Source organism: Scardinius erythrophthalmus, assembly GCF_964197995.2.
Source record: "Scardinius erythrophthalmus genome assembly, chromosome: 18".
NCBI classification, from domain to species: Eukaryota; Metazoa; Chordata; class Actinopteri; order Cypriniformes; family Leuciscidae; genus Scardinius; species Scardinius erythrophthalmus.
The window spans coordinates 24150512-24167425 of NC_138238.1; positions in this window are offsets into that span (position 1 = coordinate 24150512).

Consider the following 16914-nt stretch of genomic DNA (forward strand, 5'->3'; position numbering starts at 1 on the left):
TGGGCTTTCTATACATACTCCTAGACTCCTTCTGATGCTTCATAAGCCATATAGATGTCCATATCTGACCTTTTGAACTTATTTGTGGTCAAAGTGTCCTCAAAATTTTTCAAACTATATAAAGTTCTGGAATTCTTTTGATGATAAATCAGCTATTCAGAGGTCCCCTTTTGACCTCCTGAACATATTTCTGGCCAAAGAGTCCTCGATCTTGGGCTTTCTATCATAGACTCCCTCTGATGCTTCATAAGCCATATAGATGTCCATATCTGACCTTTTGAACTTATTTGTGGTCAAAGTGTCCTCAAAATTTTTCAAACTATATAAAGTTATAGAATTCTTTTGATGATAAATCAGCTATTCAGAGGTCCTCTTTTGACCTCCTGAACATATTTCTGGCCAAAGAGTCCTCGATCTTGTGCTTTCTATACATACTATAGACTCCCTCTGATGCTTCATAAGCCATATAGATGTCCATATCTGACCTTTTGAACTTATTTGTGGTCAAAGTGTCCTCAAAATTTTTCAAACTATATAAAGTTATAGAATCCTTTTGATGATAAATCAGCTATTCAGAGGTTTTGACCTCCTGAACATATTTCTGGCCAAAGAGTCCGAAAAGATTAATACTGATATCTTCAGACTGATATCTTCGGATTCTATATCCTCCTGACAAAAGTTCATATTTGACATACTGAATTTATTTCTGGCCAAGGAGTATTCGAAACTTGGGCTTTCTATACATACTCATAGACTCCTTCTGATGCTTCATAAGCCATATATATGTCCATATCTGACCTTTTGAACTCATTTGTGGTCAAAGTGTCCTCAAAATTTTTCAAACTATATGAAGTTCTAGAATCCTTTTGATGATAAAACAGCTATTCAGAGGTTTTGACCTCCTGAAGATATTTCTGGCCAAAGAGTCCTCGATCTTGGGCTTTCTATACATACTCATAGACTCCTTCTGATGCATAACAAGCCATATAGATGTCCATCTTTCACCTTTTGAACTCATTTGTGGTCAAAGTGTCCTTAAAATTTTTCAAACTATATAAAGTTATAGAATTCTTTTGATGATAAATCAGCTATTCAGAGGTCCTCTTTTGACCTCCTGAACATATTTCTGGCCAAAGAGTCCTCGACCTTGGGCTTTCATCCTCATACTCATAGACTCCTACTGTTGCTTCATAAGCCATATAGGTCCATATCTGACCTTTTGAACTTATTTCTGGTCAAAGGGTCCTCAAAAGTTTTCAAACTATGTAAAGTTATAGATTCTTTCTGATGATAAATCAGCTATTCAGAGGTCCATTGTTGACCTACTGAACATATTTCTGGCCAAAGTGTCCTAAAAGATTAATGCTGATATCTTCAGACTGATATCTTCGGATTCTATATCCTCCTGACAAAAGTCCATATTTGACATACTGAATTTTTTTCTGTTCAAGGAGTATTCGAAACTTGGGCTTTCTATACATACTCCTTCTGATGCTTCATAAGCCTGGCTTCAATATGTCCATATCTGACCTTTTCAACTTATTTGTGGTCAAAGTGTCCTCAAATTTTTTTAAACTATATAAAGTTATAGAATCCTTTTGATGATCAGCTATTCAGAGGTTTTGACCTCCTGAACATATTTCTGGCAAAAGAGACCTCGATCTTGGGCTTTCTATACATACTCATAGACTCCTTCTGATGCATCATAAGCCATATAGATGTCCATATCTGACCTTTTGAACTTATTTGTCGTCAAAGTGTCCAGCAAATTTTTCAAACTATATAAAGTTGTCGAATCCTTTTGATGATAAATCAGCTATTCAGAGGTTTTGACCTCCTGAACATATTTCTGGCCAAAGAGTCCTCGATCTTGGGCTTTCTATACATACTCATAGACTCCTTCTGATGCTTCATAAGCCATCTTTATAGATGTCCATATCTGACCTTTTGAACTTATTTGTGGTCGAAGTGTCCTCAACAGAAATATCTTCAGGAGGTCAAAAGGGGACCTCTGTATCGCTGATTTATCATCAAAAGGAGTCTATTACTTTATATAGTTTGAAATATTTTGAGGATACTTTGACCACAAATAAGTTCAAAAGGTCATATGGCTTATGAAGCATCAGGAGTCTTTGAGTATGTATTGAAAGCTCAAGATCGAGGACTCTTTGGCCAGAAATATGTCCAGGAGGTCAAAATCTCTGAATAGCTGATTTATCATCAAAAGGATTCTAAAACTTTATATAGTTTAAAACATTTTGAGGACCCTTTGACCACAAATAAGTTCAAAAGGTCAGATATGGACATATATACGGCTTAAGCATCAGAAGGAGTATGTATAGAAAGCCCAAGTTTCGAATACTCCTTGGCCAGAAAAATATTCAGTATGTCAAATATGGACTTTTGTCAGGAGGATATAACATCCGAAGATATCAGTCTGAATGTATGGTATTAATCTTTTAGGACTCTTTGGCCAGAAATATGTTCAGTAGGTCAAAAGGGGACCTCTGAATAGCTAATTTATCATCAGAAAGAGTCTATAACTTTATATAGTTTAAAAACTTTTTAGGATCCTTTGACCAGAAATAAGTTCAAAAGGTCAGATATGGACATCTATGTGGCTTTTGAAGCATCAGAGGGAGTCTATGAGTATATATAGAAAGCCCAAGATCGAGGACTCTTTGGCCAGAAATATGTTCAAAGAGGTCAAAAGGGGACCTCTGAATAGCTGATTTATCATCAGAAGAATTCTATAACTTTATATAGTTTGAAAAATTTTGAGGACACTTTGACCACAAATAAGTTCAAAAGGTCAGATATGGACATCTATATGGCTTATGAAGCATCAGAAGGAGTCTATGAGTATGTATAGAAAGCCCAAGATCGAGGACTCTTTGGCCAGAAATATGTTCAGGAGGTCAAAACTTCTGAATAGCTGATTTATCATCAAAAGGATTCGACAAGTTTGTATAGTTTAAAACATTTTGAGGACACTTTGACCACAAATAAGTTCAAAAGTTCAGATATGGACAGCCTAAACCATAGGCTTATGATGCATCAAAGGAGTCTATGAGAATGTATAGAAAGCCCAAGATCGAGGACTCTTTGGCCAGAAATATGTTCAGGAGGTCAAAACCTCTGAATAGCTGATTTATCATCAGAAGGAGACTATAACTTTACATAGTTTGAAAAATTTTGAGGACACTTTGAGCAGAAATTATTTCAAAAGGTTAGCCATAAGCCATGGATATCTTTATTGGCTTATGAAGCATCGGGAGTCAATGCGTATGTATAGAAATGGAGGACTGTTTGGCCAGAAATATGTTACTTTGGTCAAATATGTTCTTACGTACATCAGGAGTCGAAGAATATTAACATCAGTTGACTGAATGTATGTGTAAGGAAAATCATTGCACTAGCTGTTGCTTTACAATGGACACAATTAACTCATTCCGTTGGGCAACTTTAGAATGCACTGAAGAATAAACATATAGATAAAGCACTTTTCGGATTGCATTGCACACCAGAACTAACTCCTTCCCATGTTCATTAAAGATATAACATTTATGTTGTTGCATTGCATTGCACAATCGATCTTACATTGTGCATTGAAGAATAACATACAGGCTATTCACTTTATGCATTGCATTGCACACCAGAACTATCTCCTTCAAATGTTTATTAAAGAGATAACATTTTGCATTGCATTGCATAAACGATCTAACGTTGTGCATTGAAGAATAATATAGGCTATGCAATTCTTGCATTGCATTGCACACCAGAACTAAATCATTCCCATTTTCTTTAAAGGGATAAGTTGCAATGTTGTTGCATTGCATTGCAGAAACGATCTAACGTTGTGCATTGAATAGTAACATAGCCATGCACTTTTTTCATTGCATTGCACACCAGATCTAACCATGTTCAGTAAAGAGATAACATATTTTATGCAACATTGCATTGCTTTGCACAAACGATCTAACGCTGTGCACTAAAGAATAACATCTATGCACTTTTTGCATTGCATTGCATTGCACACCAGAACTAACTCCTTCAAATGTTTATTAAAGAGATAACATTTTGCATTGCACAAACGATCTAACGTTGTGCATTGAAGAATAATATAGGCTATGCAATTCTTGCATTGCATTGCACACCAGAACTAAATCATTCCCATTTTCTTTAAAGGGATAAGTTGCAATGTTGTTGCATTGCATTGCAGAAACGATCTAACGTTGTGCATTGAATAGTAACATAGCCATGCACTTTTTGCATTGCATTGCACACCAGATCTAACCATGTTCAGTTAAGAGATAACATATTTTATGCAACATTGCATTGCTTTGCACAAATGATCTAACGCCGTGCACTAAAGAATTATGCACTTTTTGCATTGCATTGCATTGCACACCAGAACTAACTCCTTCAAATGTTTATTAAAGAGATAACATTTTGCATTGCACAAACGATCTAACGTTGTGCATTGAAGAATAATATAGGCTATGCAATTCTTGCATTGCATTGCACACCAGAACTAAATCATTCCCATTTTCTTTAAAGAGATAAGGTGCAATGATGTTGTATTGCATTGCACAAACTATCTAACGTTGTGCCTTGAAGAGTAACATAGGCCATACATTTTTTGTATTGCATTGCATTGCATTGCACACAAGAACTAACTCCTTCAAATGTTTATTAAAGAGTTAACCTGTTGCATTGCATTGCACAAACGATCTAACATATGTTATGCAACACTGCATTGCTTTGCACAAACGATCTAACACTGTGCTCGAAAGAATAACATTTATGCACTTTTTGCATTGCATTGCACACCAAAACTAACTCCTTCAAATGTTAATTAAAGAGATAACATTTTGCTTTGCATTGCACAAACGATTTAACGTTGTGTATTGAAGAATAACATATAGTCTATGCACTTTTTGCATTGCATTGCACACCAGAACTTACTCCTTCAAATGTTTATTAAAGAGATAACATTTTGCATTGTATTGCACAAACGATCTAACATTTGCATTGAAGAGTAACATATAGGCTAAATGCATGCATTGTACACCAGAAATAACTTCTTCCCTTGTTCATTAAAGGGATAACATTTTGCATTGCATTGCACAAACGATCTAACGCTGTGCACTGAAGAATAACATATAGGCTATGCACTTTTTGCATTGCATTGCATTGCACTCCAGAACTAACTACTTCCAATGTTTATTAAAGAGATAACATTTTGCATTGCATTGCACAAAAGATCTAATGTTGTGCATTGAAGAATGAAATATAGGCTAAATGCATGGACTGTGTTGCATTGCACAGCCGAACTAACTCCTTTGTTAGTTCATATGTTATGCACAAACGATCTAACGTTTTGCATTGAAGAGTAACATTGGCTCTTCATTGCATTGCACACCATAACTAACTTTTCTAACATTTAAAGGAGTTGGTTTTGGTGTGCAATGCAATGCAAAAAGTGCATAAATGTTATTATTCAGTGCACAACATTAGATCGTTTCTGCAATGCAATGCAATGCAACATGTCATCTCTTTAGTGAACATGGGAAAGAGTTTGCAATTCAATGCAATGCAAAAAGTGCATGGTCTATGTTAGATCGTAACGTCACAACGTTAGATCGTTTGCGCAATGCAATGCAAAATGTTATCTCTTCAATTAACATTTGAAGGATTTAGTTCTAATGTGCAATGCAATTAAAAAAGTGCATCGTCTATGTTATCTCTTTAGTAAACATTTGAAGGAGTAAGATCTGGTGTGCAATGCAATGCAATGCCAAAAGTGCATACCCTAAATGTTTTTCTTCAGTGCACAACGTTAGATCGTTTCTGCAATGCAATGCAATGCAATGCAACGTGTTATCTCTTTAATGAACATGGGAAGGAGTTAGTTCTGGTGTGCAATGCAATACAATGCATGCATTTAGCCTATATGCTATTCTTTAATGCACAACTTTTATCGTTGAGACAAACGATCGTTTTGTGCAATGCAATGCAAAATATTATATCTTTAATGAACATGGGAAGGAGTTAGTTCTGGTGTAGAATGCAATGCAAAAAGTGCATAAATGTTATTCTTCAGTGCACATCGTTTGATCGTTTGTGCAAAGCAATGCAATGTTGCATAACATATGTTATCTCTTTAATGAACATGTGAAGGAGTTATTTTGGGTGTGCAGTGCAATACAATGCATGCATTTAGCCTGCATGTTATTCTTCAATGCACAACGTTAGATCGTTTGTGCAATGCAATGCAACATATTATCTCTTTACTGAACATGGTAAGGAGTTTGATCTGGTGTGCAATGCAATGCAATGCAAAAAGTGCATGGCCTATGTTACTCTTAATTGCACAACGTTAGATCGTTTGTGCAATGCAATGCAACAACAGATGTTATTTCTGAACATTAGTTCTGGTGTGCAATGCAAGGATAGAAGTGCATATGTTTTTTCTTCAATGATGCACAATGATAGATCGTTTGTGCAATGCAACAACATATGTTATCTCTTTAATGAACATGGGAATGAATTAGTTGTAGTGTGCAATGCAATGCAATCCAAGAAGTGCATAGCCTATATGTTATTGTTCAGTGGACAACGTTAGATCGTTTGTGCAATGCACAAACCACAATTGCATTGCACAAACGATCTATCGTTCTGCATCATTGAAGAAAAAACATATGCACTTCTATCCCTGCATTGCACACCAGAACTAACTCCTTCCCATGTACATTAAAGAGATAACATCTGTTGTTGCATTGCATTGCACAAACGATCTAACGATGTGCACTGAAGAATAACATTTATACACTTTTTGCATTGCATTGCACACCAGAACTAACTCCTTCCCATGTTCATTAAAGAGATAACACATGTTGCATTGCATTGCATTGCAGAAACGATCTAACGTTGTGCACTGAAGAATAACATTTAGGGTATGCACTTTTGGCATTGCATTGAAGTGCACACTTGATCCTCCTCCTTCAAATGTTTATTAAAGAGATAACATAGGCCATGCACTTTTTGAATTGCATTGCACATTAGAACTAACTCCTTCACATGTTCATTGAAGAGATAACATTTTGCATTGCATTCCAGTAGCACCTCAGAAACGATCTAATGTTGTACACTGAATAACATATAGGTATGGAATAACATAGGTTGTGCACTTTTTGCATTGCATTGCACTGCACACCAGAACTAACTCCTTCAAATGTTAGAAAAGTTAGCTATGGTGTGCAATGCAATGCAATGCAAAAAGTGAAGAGCCAATGTTACTCTTCAATGCAAAACGTTAGATCGTTTGTGCATAACATATGTTATCTCTTTAATGAACATTGGGAAGGAGTTAGTTCGGGTGTGCAATGCATGCATTTAGCCTATATGTTATTCTTCAATGCACAACGTTAGATCGTTTGTGCAATCCAATGCAAAATGTTATCTCTTTAATAAGCATTTGAAGGAGTTAGTTCTGGTGTGCAATGCAATGCAATGCAAAAAGTGCATAGCCTATATGTTATTCTTCAGTGCATAGCGTTAGATCGTTTGTGCAATGCAATGCAAAATGTTATCTCTTTAATAAACATTTGTAGGAGTTATTTCTGGTGTGCAATGCAATGCAATGCAAAAAGTACATAAATGTTATTCTTCAGTGCACAGCGTTTGATCGTTTTAGCAATGCAATGCAATGCAACATATTATCTCTTTACTGAACATGTTATCTCTTTAATGAACATGGGAAGGAGTTAGTTCTGGTGTGCAATGGAATGCAATGCAAAAAGTGCATAGCCTATATGCTATTCTGCAGTGCATTGCAAAAACGATCTAACGCTGTTGCAATGCAATGCAACAAGTGCATGGTCTATGTTACTCTTCAATGGACACAACGTTAGATCGTTTGTGCAATGCAAAATGTTATCTCTTTAATAAACATGGGAATGAATTAGATCTAGTATGCAATGCAATGCGAAAAGTGCATTATCATATGTTTAATCTTCATTGCATTCTATCGTTGCCCAACGGAATGATTTAATTGTGTCCATTGTAAAGCAACACTAGCTGAAGGAAGTGAAGGAAAATCATTGCACTAGCTGTTGCTTTACAATGGACACAATTAACTCATTCCGTTGGGCAACGATAGAATGCAATGAAGAATAAACATATAGATAATGCACTTTTTCGCATTGCATTGCACACCAGAACTAACTCCTTCCCATGTTCATTAAAGAGATAACATGTTGCATTGCATTGCACAATCGATCGTTTGTGTCGACGATCAGTGTTGTGCATTGAAGAATAACATATATGCTAAATGCACAATTGCATTGCACACCAGAACTAACTCCTTCCCATGTTCATTAAAGAGATAACATGATGCATTGGATTGCATTGCATTGCAGAAACGATCTAACGTTGTGCACTAAAGAATAACATTTAGGGTATGCACTTTTTGCATTGCATTGCACACAAGATCTAACTCCGTCCCATGTTCATTAAAGAGATAACATGTTGCATTGCATTGCACAATCGATCGTTAGATCGTTGTGCATTGAAGAATAACATATAGGCTATGCACTTTTTGCATTGCATTGCACATTAGAACTAACTCCTTCAAATGTTCATTAAAGAGATAACATTTTGAATTGCATTGCGCAAACGATCTAACATTGTGCATTGAAGAGTAACATAGACTTTTTGCATTGCATTGCATTGCACATCATAACTCCCATGTTCAATAAAGAGATATGTTGCATTGCATTGTACAATCGATCTAACGTTGTGCATTGAAGAATAACATATAGGCTATGCACGTTTTGCATTGCATTGCATTGTTGCAATGTTTATTAAAGAGATAATCGTTAGATCGTTTGTGCAATGCAATGCAACATGTTATCTCTTTAATGAACATGGGAAGGAGTTAGTAATTGCAATGCAATGCAATGCAAAAAGTGCATGGTCTATGCTACTCTTCAATGCACAACGTTAGATCGATTGTGCAATGCAATGCAATAACATTGCAACTTATCTCTTTAAAGAAAATGGGAATGAGTTAGTGCTGGTGTGCAATGCAATGCAAGAATTGCATAGCCTATATTATTCTTCATTGCACAACGTTAGATCGATTGTGCAATGCAATGCAAAATGTTATCTCTTTAATAAACATTTGAAGGAGTTAGTTCTGGTGTGCAATGCAAAAAGTGCATAAATGTTATTCTTCAGTGCACAGCGTTAAATCGTTTGTGCAATGCAATGCAACTTGTTATCCTTTTAATGATAAATATATTTTTTTTATTTGGAACTAAGGAGTTAGTTCTGGTGTGCAATGCAATGCAATGCAAGAAGTGCATATATATAATTATATGTTACTCTTCCGTGCACAACGTTAGATCGTTTGTGCAAAGCAATGCAATGTTGTATAACATAATTTTGCTCGTTTGTGCAATGCAATGCAATGCAACATATTATCTCTTTACTAAACGTGGGAAGGAGTTAGATCTGATGTGCAATGCAAAAAGTGCATGGTCTATGCTCAGAATCTTTTGTGCAATGCAATGCAATGCGACTTGTTATCCTTTTAGTGAACATGGGAAGGAGTTAGTTCTGGTGTGCAATGCAATGGCAATGCAAAAAGTGCATAAATGTTATTCTTCAGTGCACAACGTTAGATTGTTTGTGGAATGCAATACAACTTGTCATTCCTTTAATGAACATGGGAAGGAGTTAGATCTGGTGTGCAATGCAATGCAAAATGTTACCTCTTTTAATAAACATTAAAGCACAAAAACTTTCTGCATTGCATTGCACAAACGATCTAACGTTGTGCACTGAATTATAACATCATAACTCTTCTTTTAGACTGCATTGCATTGCACAAAAGATCTAACTCCTTCCCATGTTCAGTAAAGAGATAACATGTTGCATTACATTGCACAATCGATCTAACGTTGTGCATTGAAGAGTAAGATGTTATTCTTCAACGTATTCTATGCACTTTTTGCATTGCATTGCATTGCACACCAGAACTAACTCCTTCACATGCTCATTAAAGAGAAAACATGTTTCATTGCATTGCACAACAGAACCAACTCCTTCCCACGTTCATTAAAGAGATAACATGTTGCATTGCATTGCACAAACGATCTAACGTTGTGCATTGAAGAATAGCATATAGGCTCTGCACTTTTTGAATTGTATTGCATTGCACACCATAACTAACTCAACCCGATGTTCATTAAATAGATAACGTGTGTTGTCGCATTCAACGATCTAACGTTGTGCATTGAAGAATAACGTATAGGCTATGCACTTGTGCACTTACAGTTTTTCTCGATTGGTTTGGCTCATTTCTTGAAACCGAGATGACATTCTCAAAATAACATGGACAAATCTCCAAACCACCTTGCAATTGTTCACAACAGAATGTCATTTTTCATTGGTTTTATTAAATTGCAAATGCTTTAGTACATGTCTCAAGTGACTCTGTGCTTTTTTTCAAATGATTATGTACAAGTAGCTACAGTTAGCACAATGAGCCCACATTTAGCACATTTTCCAAATAAATAGATCTTGCTGATCTAAACTGATTAGTTGATTTTTCAGTGAAATGGTTACTCTCTCCAAAACATATCAGCATGGTTTCATTGTGTAAGTCATCATATGCACAATTGTCTGTTCAACTGTCAAAATTAGTCAAAGATATAATACCATGAAAGAATTTCTTGGAACATTTGATAAATTTATGACAGTACTTGACAATCAATCAGGTGAAATTAGAACTAACGAAGGAGCAGTTTCCCACATCTCAGATGACCAGTCAAACAGTTTGTTTAGTTACCTGACAGGTGTTGTCTATGACAAAGACTGCTGCCAAAAGTATATAGACAGAGCTTGGCCTGGGGCCAGTTTCATTTGCAGTGTGAACATGGAAGCACCTCGCCAAGTACAACAGCAACTTCCTGCTCGAGGAAGAGGAGGAAGAAGAAGAGGAAGAGGAGGAGTGAGAATGCGTGGAGGAATAGGGGGAAGAGGCCGAGGAGCACGGAGGCACCATGATGTCCCAGATGAAATCCGGGCCACCCTTATTGACCACGTTATAAACCATCGCCTCACAATGGCAGAGGCAGGTCGCCGAGTGCAGCCTAATGTGCCTCGGTCTACAGTCTCCTCCATCATCCAAACCTTTCGCAGGGAAAACAGGTACAGAACTATTCTATTGAACTATTCAGTGTTGGTGTGTGTGTAGGCCTAGAGTACTGTAATATCTTCATGTGATGTTATATGATACTATAAAAATGACAAAGAAAAAAAATGGAGAAAATACTGTGAATAGTATTCCAGTCACTGTGCAGTGCATCACACTTTTAGTACCATAAAACAGCAGTACAATTACATTGGTAACTCATTTTGTAACAAATTTACAGTGTTGACCTTTGACTTGTATGTCTAGGATTGGACGACAGCCTCAAGTGGGTGGCAGAAGAAAACTTCTAAATGAACAACAAGAACGAGAAATATGCAACATGGTCATTGCAAATAATGCCATCACACTGAGACAGATTCGTAATGCAATCCTAGACAATGTAATGTTCCAAAATATAAACTCTATCAGCATCTCCACAATAGACCGGGTATTGAAGAAACATCAGATGACCATGAAACAGATTTACAGGGTACCATTTGAGAGAAACTCTGACAGAGTGAAAGAGCTGCGGTACCAGTATGTGCATGTAAGTCAACTATGGGTTGTCTATCATTGTAACACTATTACAGTAAGACATGGTTACCACTTTTTTTTGTTTTGCTTTATCCTTTTTACCTTCAGAATCAACAATATATATAAAAATATAACAATGTGTGCCACTATATCAGAAAGAGGTGTGGCCACACACATTCCCAGTTTAGGGCCCTACAATACACAAAAGCTCCTCAATTTTTTGGACCACCTTTATACTGATCTGATCCCGGAAAATGAGAGAGGTGAAGAAGGACCTCAGCTACCACATTATGTCATTGTGTGGGATAATGTGAACTTCCACCGTGGCCCACGCATCAGAACCTGGTTCACCACCCATCCCCGGATGCTAATGGAGTTTCTTCCACCTTACTCTCCTTTCCTAAATCCAATTGAGGAGTTTTTTTCAGCTTGGAGGTGGAGGGTGTATGAGCATCAGGCTCAAGACCAGAGGGCCCTGCTGCATGCAATGGATGCTGCATGTGAGGACATCACAGGGGATCAATGTAGGGGATGGTTGAGACATTCACGCCGTTTCTTCCCTCGCTGCATCGCAAGAGAAAATATCCGTTGCGTTGTGGATGAGAATTTATGGCCTAACAGAGAGCAGCGCGTCGATGGCCAGGAGGATGAGGATGGTGGCTAGGAAAGAGAGGGTGACAATGGTGACCACTGAAAATATTACTGTACTATAGTTCTGAAACTTTATTTACAGTATGGTAGGCTGGAGTTTTTTTTTGTTTTTTGTTTGTGTTTATAACTGTTCACATTTACAGAATCCTGTATATGTTTTCTTTTCACAGTATGTTCTCTAATGTTAACATTTCTTTGTACGAATAAAAATGTTTACAGTTTCCTTGAGTATGAGTGGTTTATTGGAGGCTGATTTTACTGTAAAATCTTTTAGTTTTATTCATAGTGGTATTCTGTTGCTAGACCTGTGCCTCAGTGACAAAACGTCTAAGCATTTTGACTTGCAGTGCTTAAACAATGCCAAAGGTATAATGCATTTTGGGGGCATTGACTATTTATATGAGAAGGATATCTAGTTTTGACACATGGATAAACTGTTTTGGGAGAGATATAAGCTTTTGCAGGGGATCCATGGTGTTGTGCTAAACCATCCAGGTTATTTTGACAAAAGCACTAAATGAATGCACATGTGCCAAGGCAATTGAGAAGGATCTGTGCTATTTTGACTGTACTGACCTTTTATATGGGAAAGGAATCTGCTTTTGAAGCATGGAAGAAGAGTTTGGGGAAAGATATTTGATTTTGCTAGTGAGCTATAATGTTGAGCAGAACTGTAAGACTGTTTGGCCAAATGACCTTATGGTTTTGAGAATGTCATCTCGGTTTCAAGAAATGAGCCAAACCAATCGAGAAAAACTGTAAATACCAATTCAAAAAAGGTGGTCTGTTATAGTCAGACAGACAGACAGACAGACAGACAGACAGACAGACAGACAGACAGACAGAAAGATATGGTCAGAAAGATAGATAGACAGATAGATTAGATAGATAGATAGATAGATAGATAGATAGATAGATAGATAGATAGATAGATAGATAGATAGATAGATAGATAGATAGATAGATAGATAGATAGATAGATAGATAGATAGATAGATAAATAGATAGATAGATAGATAGATAGATAGATAGATAGATAGATAGATAGATAGATAGATAGATAGATAGATAGATAGATTTTTCTAGTACATCTTAAATATAGAGCTCATGACAAATAAGAGTTCCAGATGGACAAATTTAATGTGGAATAACAATATCTTAAAAGAAACGAGAGAGTGTCAAACTTTGAAGTAGGATTAAAGTTTTAATTAGTTGTAAAGCTTGAAGCGTAAAGCTTGTTCTCATACACAGATATGGCCTATTTATGAAGGAAATTCGTGCATTTATTTGTCATTTAAACTGATGCAAACAGGGAAAGAGAGTAGAAAACACTTATTATCCAGTCGCCCCCTCTAGTGGACAGCATTGAGTATTACGGCCTTCATTGCTCAGAGAACGCAAGTCAATGGATTTTTTGGGAAAGTAAGTCTGACCAGTGAGAAAAGATATAAGCGAGTCAGACCAGTTTGAGCTGAGTTTGGTGAAGCATTAAAGGCGGAGTAAATTTCTCATAATAATATTACATAATGTTTAAATATATGCTTGCTTTCTCAAGCCAAAATAATAAAGAAAACTCAGAGAACCATCGAATAATTCAGTATGTAATAAAAGTGTACAAAAAAACCCATTGCGGTACTTGTACTTTTTGTATTTGTAGTTTTTTGTAATTGTACTTTTCGTTCATTCATTATTCTATTTCGGAATGAAAGATGAAATTTAAAAAAGAGTGCAGCTTGGTTTTTTGTTTAAAAGAAAAAAAGCAGAAATGGCTGTATTTTGTTTTCCAAATGTATATAAGAAAATTGGACGACATTTCCGATCGTTTTTTAATTTGTAATATTTATTTGTACATCAAGGCGACATCTAGTGTGGTCCGTGTACAATCAGGGTATCTTCCGTCCATTTCATTTCCTATTTGAAATTAAATAAGCAGAAACGAGAAACGGCGCCTTTATTCGTTTTTTCATTTTTTCCAAAAAACGAAAAAACGAGATTTCGGCTTGATTTTTCGTTTTTTAGTTCACAGGCAAAAAACGAATAAATGACTTCAAAATTCGTTTTACACATGTGGACGGTCATGAGGCGCCCCTGTCAGCCGATTGGTCAAGAAAATCTGAGCATGTGACGTCATCGGTAGTTCCCCAGGTTTATTCAACAAAATAATAGTCCTATGGCTCTGCGTACCGCATTTTAAACTGTTCAGGGCAGGTCCTGGGCTTACTTATGTGCAACTTAACGCGTTTCAGAGAAATCTGTCTGGTGCTGCGCTAGGCAGCGCAGCGGGTGAAGCAATGTTCAGTCAAGTGCATACGCAGCAGTCATAACTCTTCTTTTAGACAATACGCTCAGTTTTGGACAAGGGGTGGTTATTGCAAATACTGTAATGCAAAACTGCTGATGGTGGTGGGTACCGCGATGATGGTAAATAAAATTGTACTGTAACTGTAGCCGCGAGAGTGAGACAGCGAGATGATTGACAGGACAATAGGACATAGGATAGCGGAGGGAAAAGCGCAAGATTTTGTTAGTAAAAAAAATATTTATTTGTTTAATATAAGTGAGTTTGTCTTTGAAAACAACAACAAAAAGGTGAAATAACAGTGTGATCACAAAACTGAGCGTTCGTTTTAAAGGGAAAACTTTCAAATATATTTTATTTATTTGTTAGCCTATGCTGTTGTTATTCCGTCTTAATCGTTTTGTTTATTCAAGTTTAATACTATGCAGGAGTTTTTTTTTATTGTAGCCTACTATTTTATTGTTGTTGTGTTTTCATTAAAAAATAACAATGAACCGCATTCGTTTGAAAGGTTAATCCATAGGTCTTTCATTTACTTGTGTTATCTCATCCGTCTTATTCAACAGCAAACCCCTGGCACTTGAGAACTCTGGTCTACAAAGAAGAAAGCCCCGTCTAGTCTATTCCCCAGTACGGGTTGTGTCGAGCCATTCATTAGTCTCGTTGATGGAAAACATGAAAAAGTTGCAATAAACGCGTTAAGAATCCACACAACGGAGGAGTCTTATTCTGCAGTGCAGAACTGAGGAAGAACTGATGACGGGACAGTTTGATCTTCGGCTGACAAATCAGAGGAAAGGGGCGTTTCATTCCCGCCCACGTGTAGAAATCGAATTTTCCAGCTGTTTATTAATTTTGCTACCTCAGAACGAAAAACGAAAAATCAAGCTGAATTCTTGTTTTTCGTTTTTTGGAAAAAATGAAAAATCGAAAAAGGAACTGTTTTCTCATTTTTCTACTTTCAATATTAAATCAAAAAACGATTGAACGAATGATACACGGATTGTTTTCCCCCTTGGTGCGGTTCGTTTGAAATGAAACAAGCAGAAACGAGAAAACGGCCCTTTTATTCGTTTTTTCGTTTTTTCAAAAAACGAAAAAACGAGATTTCGGCTTGATTTTTCGTTTTTTAGTTCACAGGCAAAAAACGAATAAATGACTTCAAAATTCGTTTTCCACATGTGGGCGGCCTGACACGCCCCCTTCCGCCGATTGGTCAAGCAAATCTGAGCATGTGACGTCATCAGTTGTCGCTCAGGGGTGCGTTTCCCGAAAGCATCGTTGGCCAACTATGGTCGCAAGTTCCGTCGTTACCAATAGAGTTCAATGGACATTGCGATGAACTTGCGACCATAGTTGGCCAACGATGCTTTCGGGAAACGCACCCCAGGTCAGGGTCTGTTCAACAAAATAATAGTCCTTTACTATGGCTACAGATTCTTAAACTGTACAGGCAGAGCCGGTTCTAGACATTAGGAGGCCTTAGGCAAAATTCATGTTGGAGGCCCCCCACCCCCAATAAAAAAAAAAAAAATCACTTGAAACAAATATGATTCCTAACCTTTTTATTTATACAACATTTAATTTTAAAAGCAGTATATTTTTACTTACACAGTACATAAGTTTGGACACATTGCTATTTTTAATGTTTTTGAAAGAAGTCTATTATGCTCATCAAGCCTGGATTTATTTGATTAAAAATACAGAAAAATAATATACTGAAATATTATTAAAATTTAAAATAATGGTTTTCTATTTTACTATACTTTATATTTCTGTGATGCAAAGCTGAATTTAGTGTCAAGTGATCATTCTGATTTATTATCAAATGTTAGAAAGGGTGCTTAATATTTATTTTATAATCTGTGATACTTTTTTTCAGGATTTTTGATTATTAAAAAGTTGTTTTAAAAAAGTCTTCACTATCATTTTTTATATATTTAACACATCCTTGCTGAATATTCCTGTTTTTTTTTTTCTGTATTTTTGATCAAATAAATGCAGGCTTGTAGAGCATAATAATAAACTTCTTTCAAAAAAACATTAAAAATAGTAATGGGTCCAGACTTTTACCGGTACTGTATGTACATATTAATCAAACTTTATCTAAGGTAATCTCTTTTTTGTTTAATGAAGATGTTATTGTTGTTGTTGTTATTTTGCTGTTTTATTCAATTTATTCACAGCTCCAGAATCCTAAGTAAATGAGCATAAGTGCTTTTATATT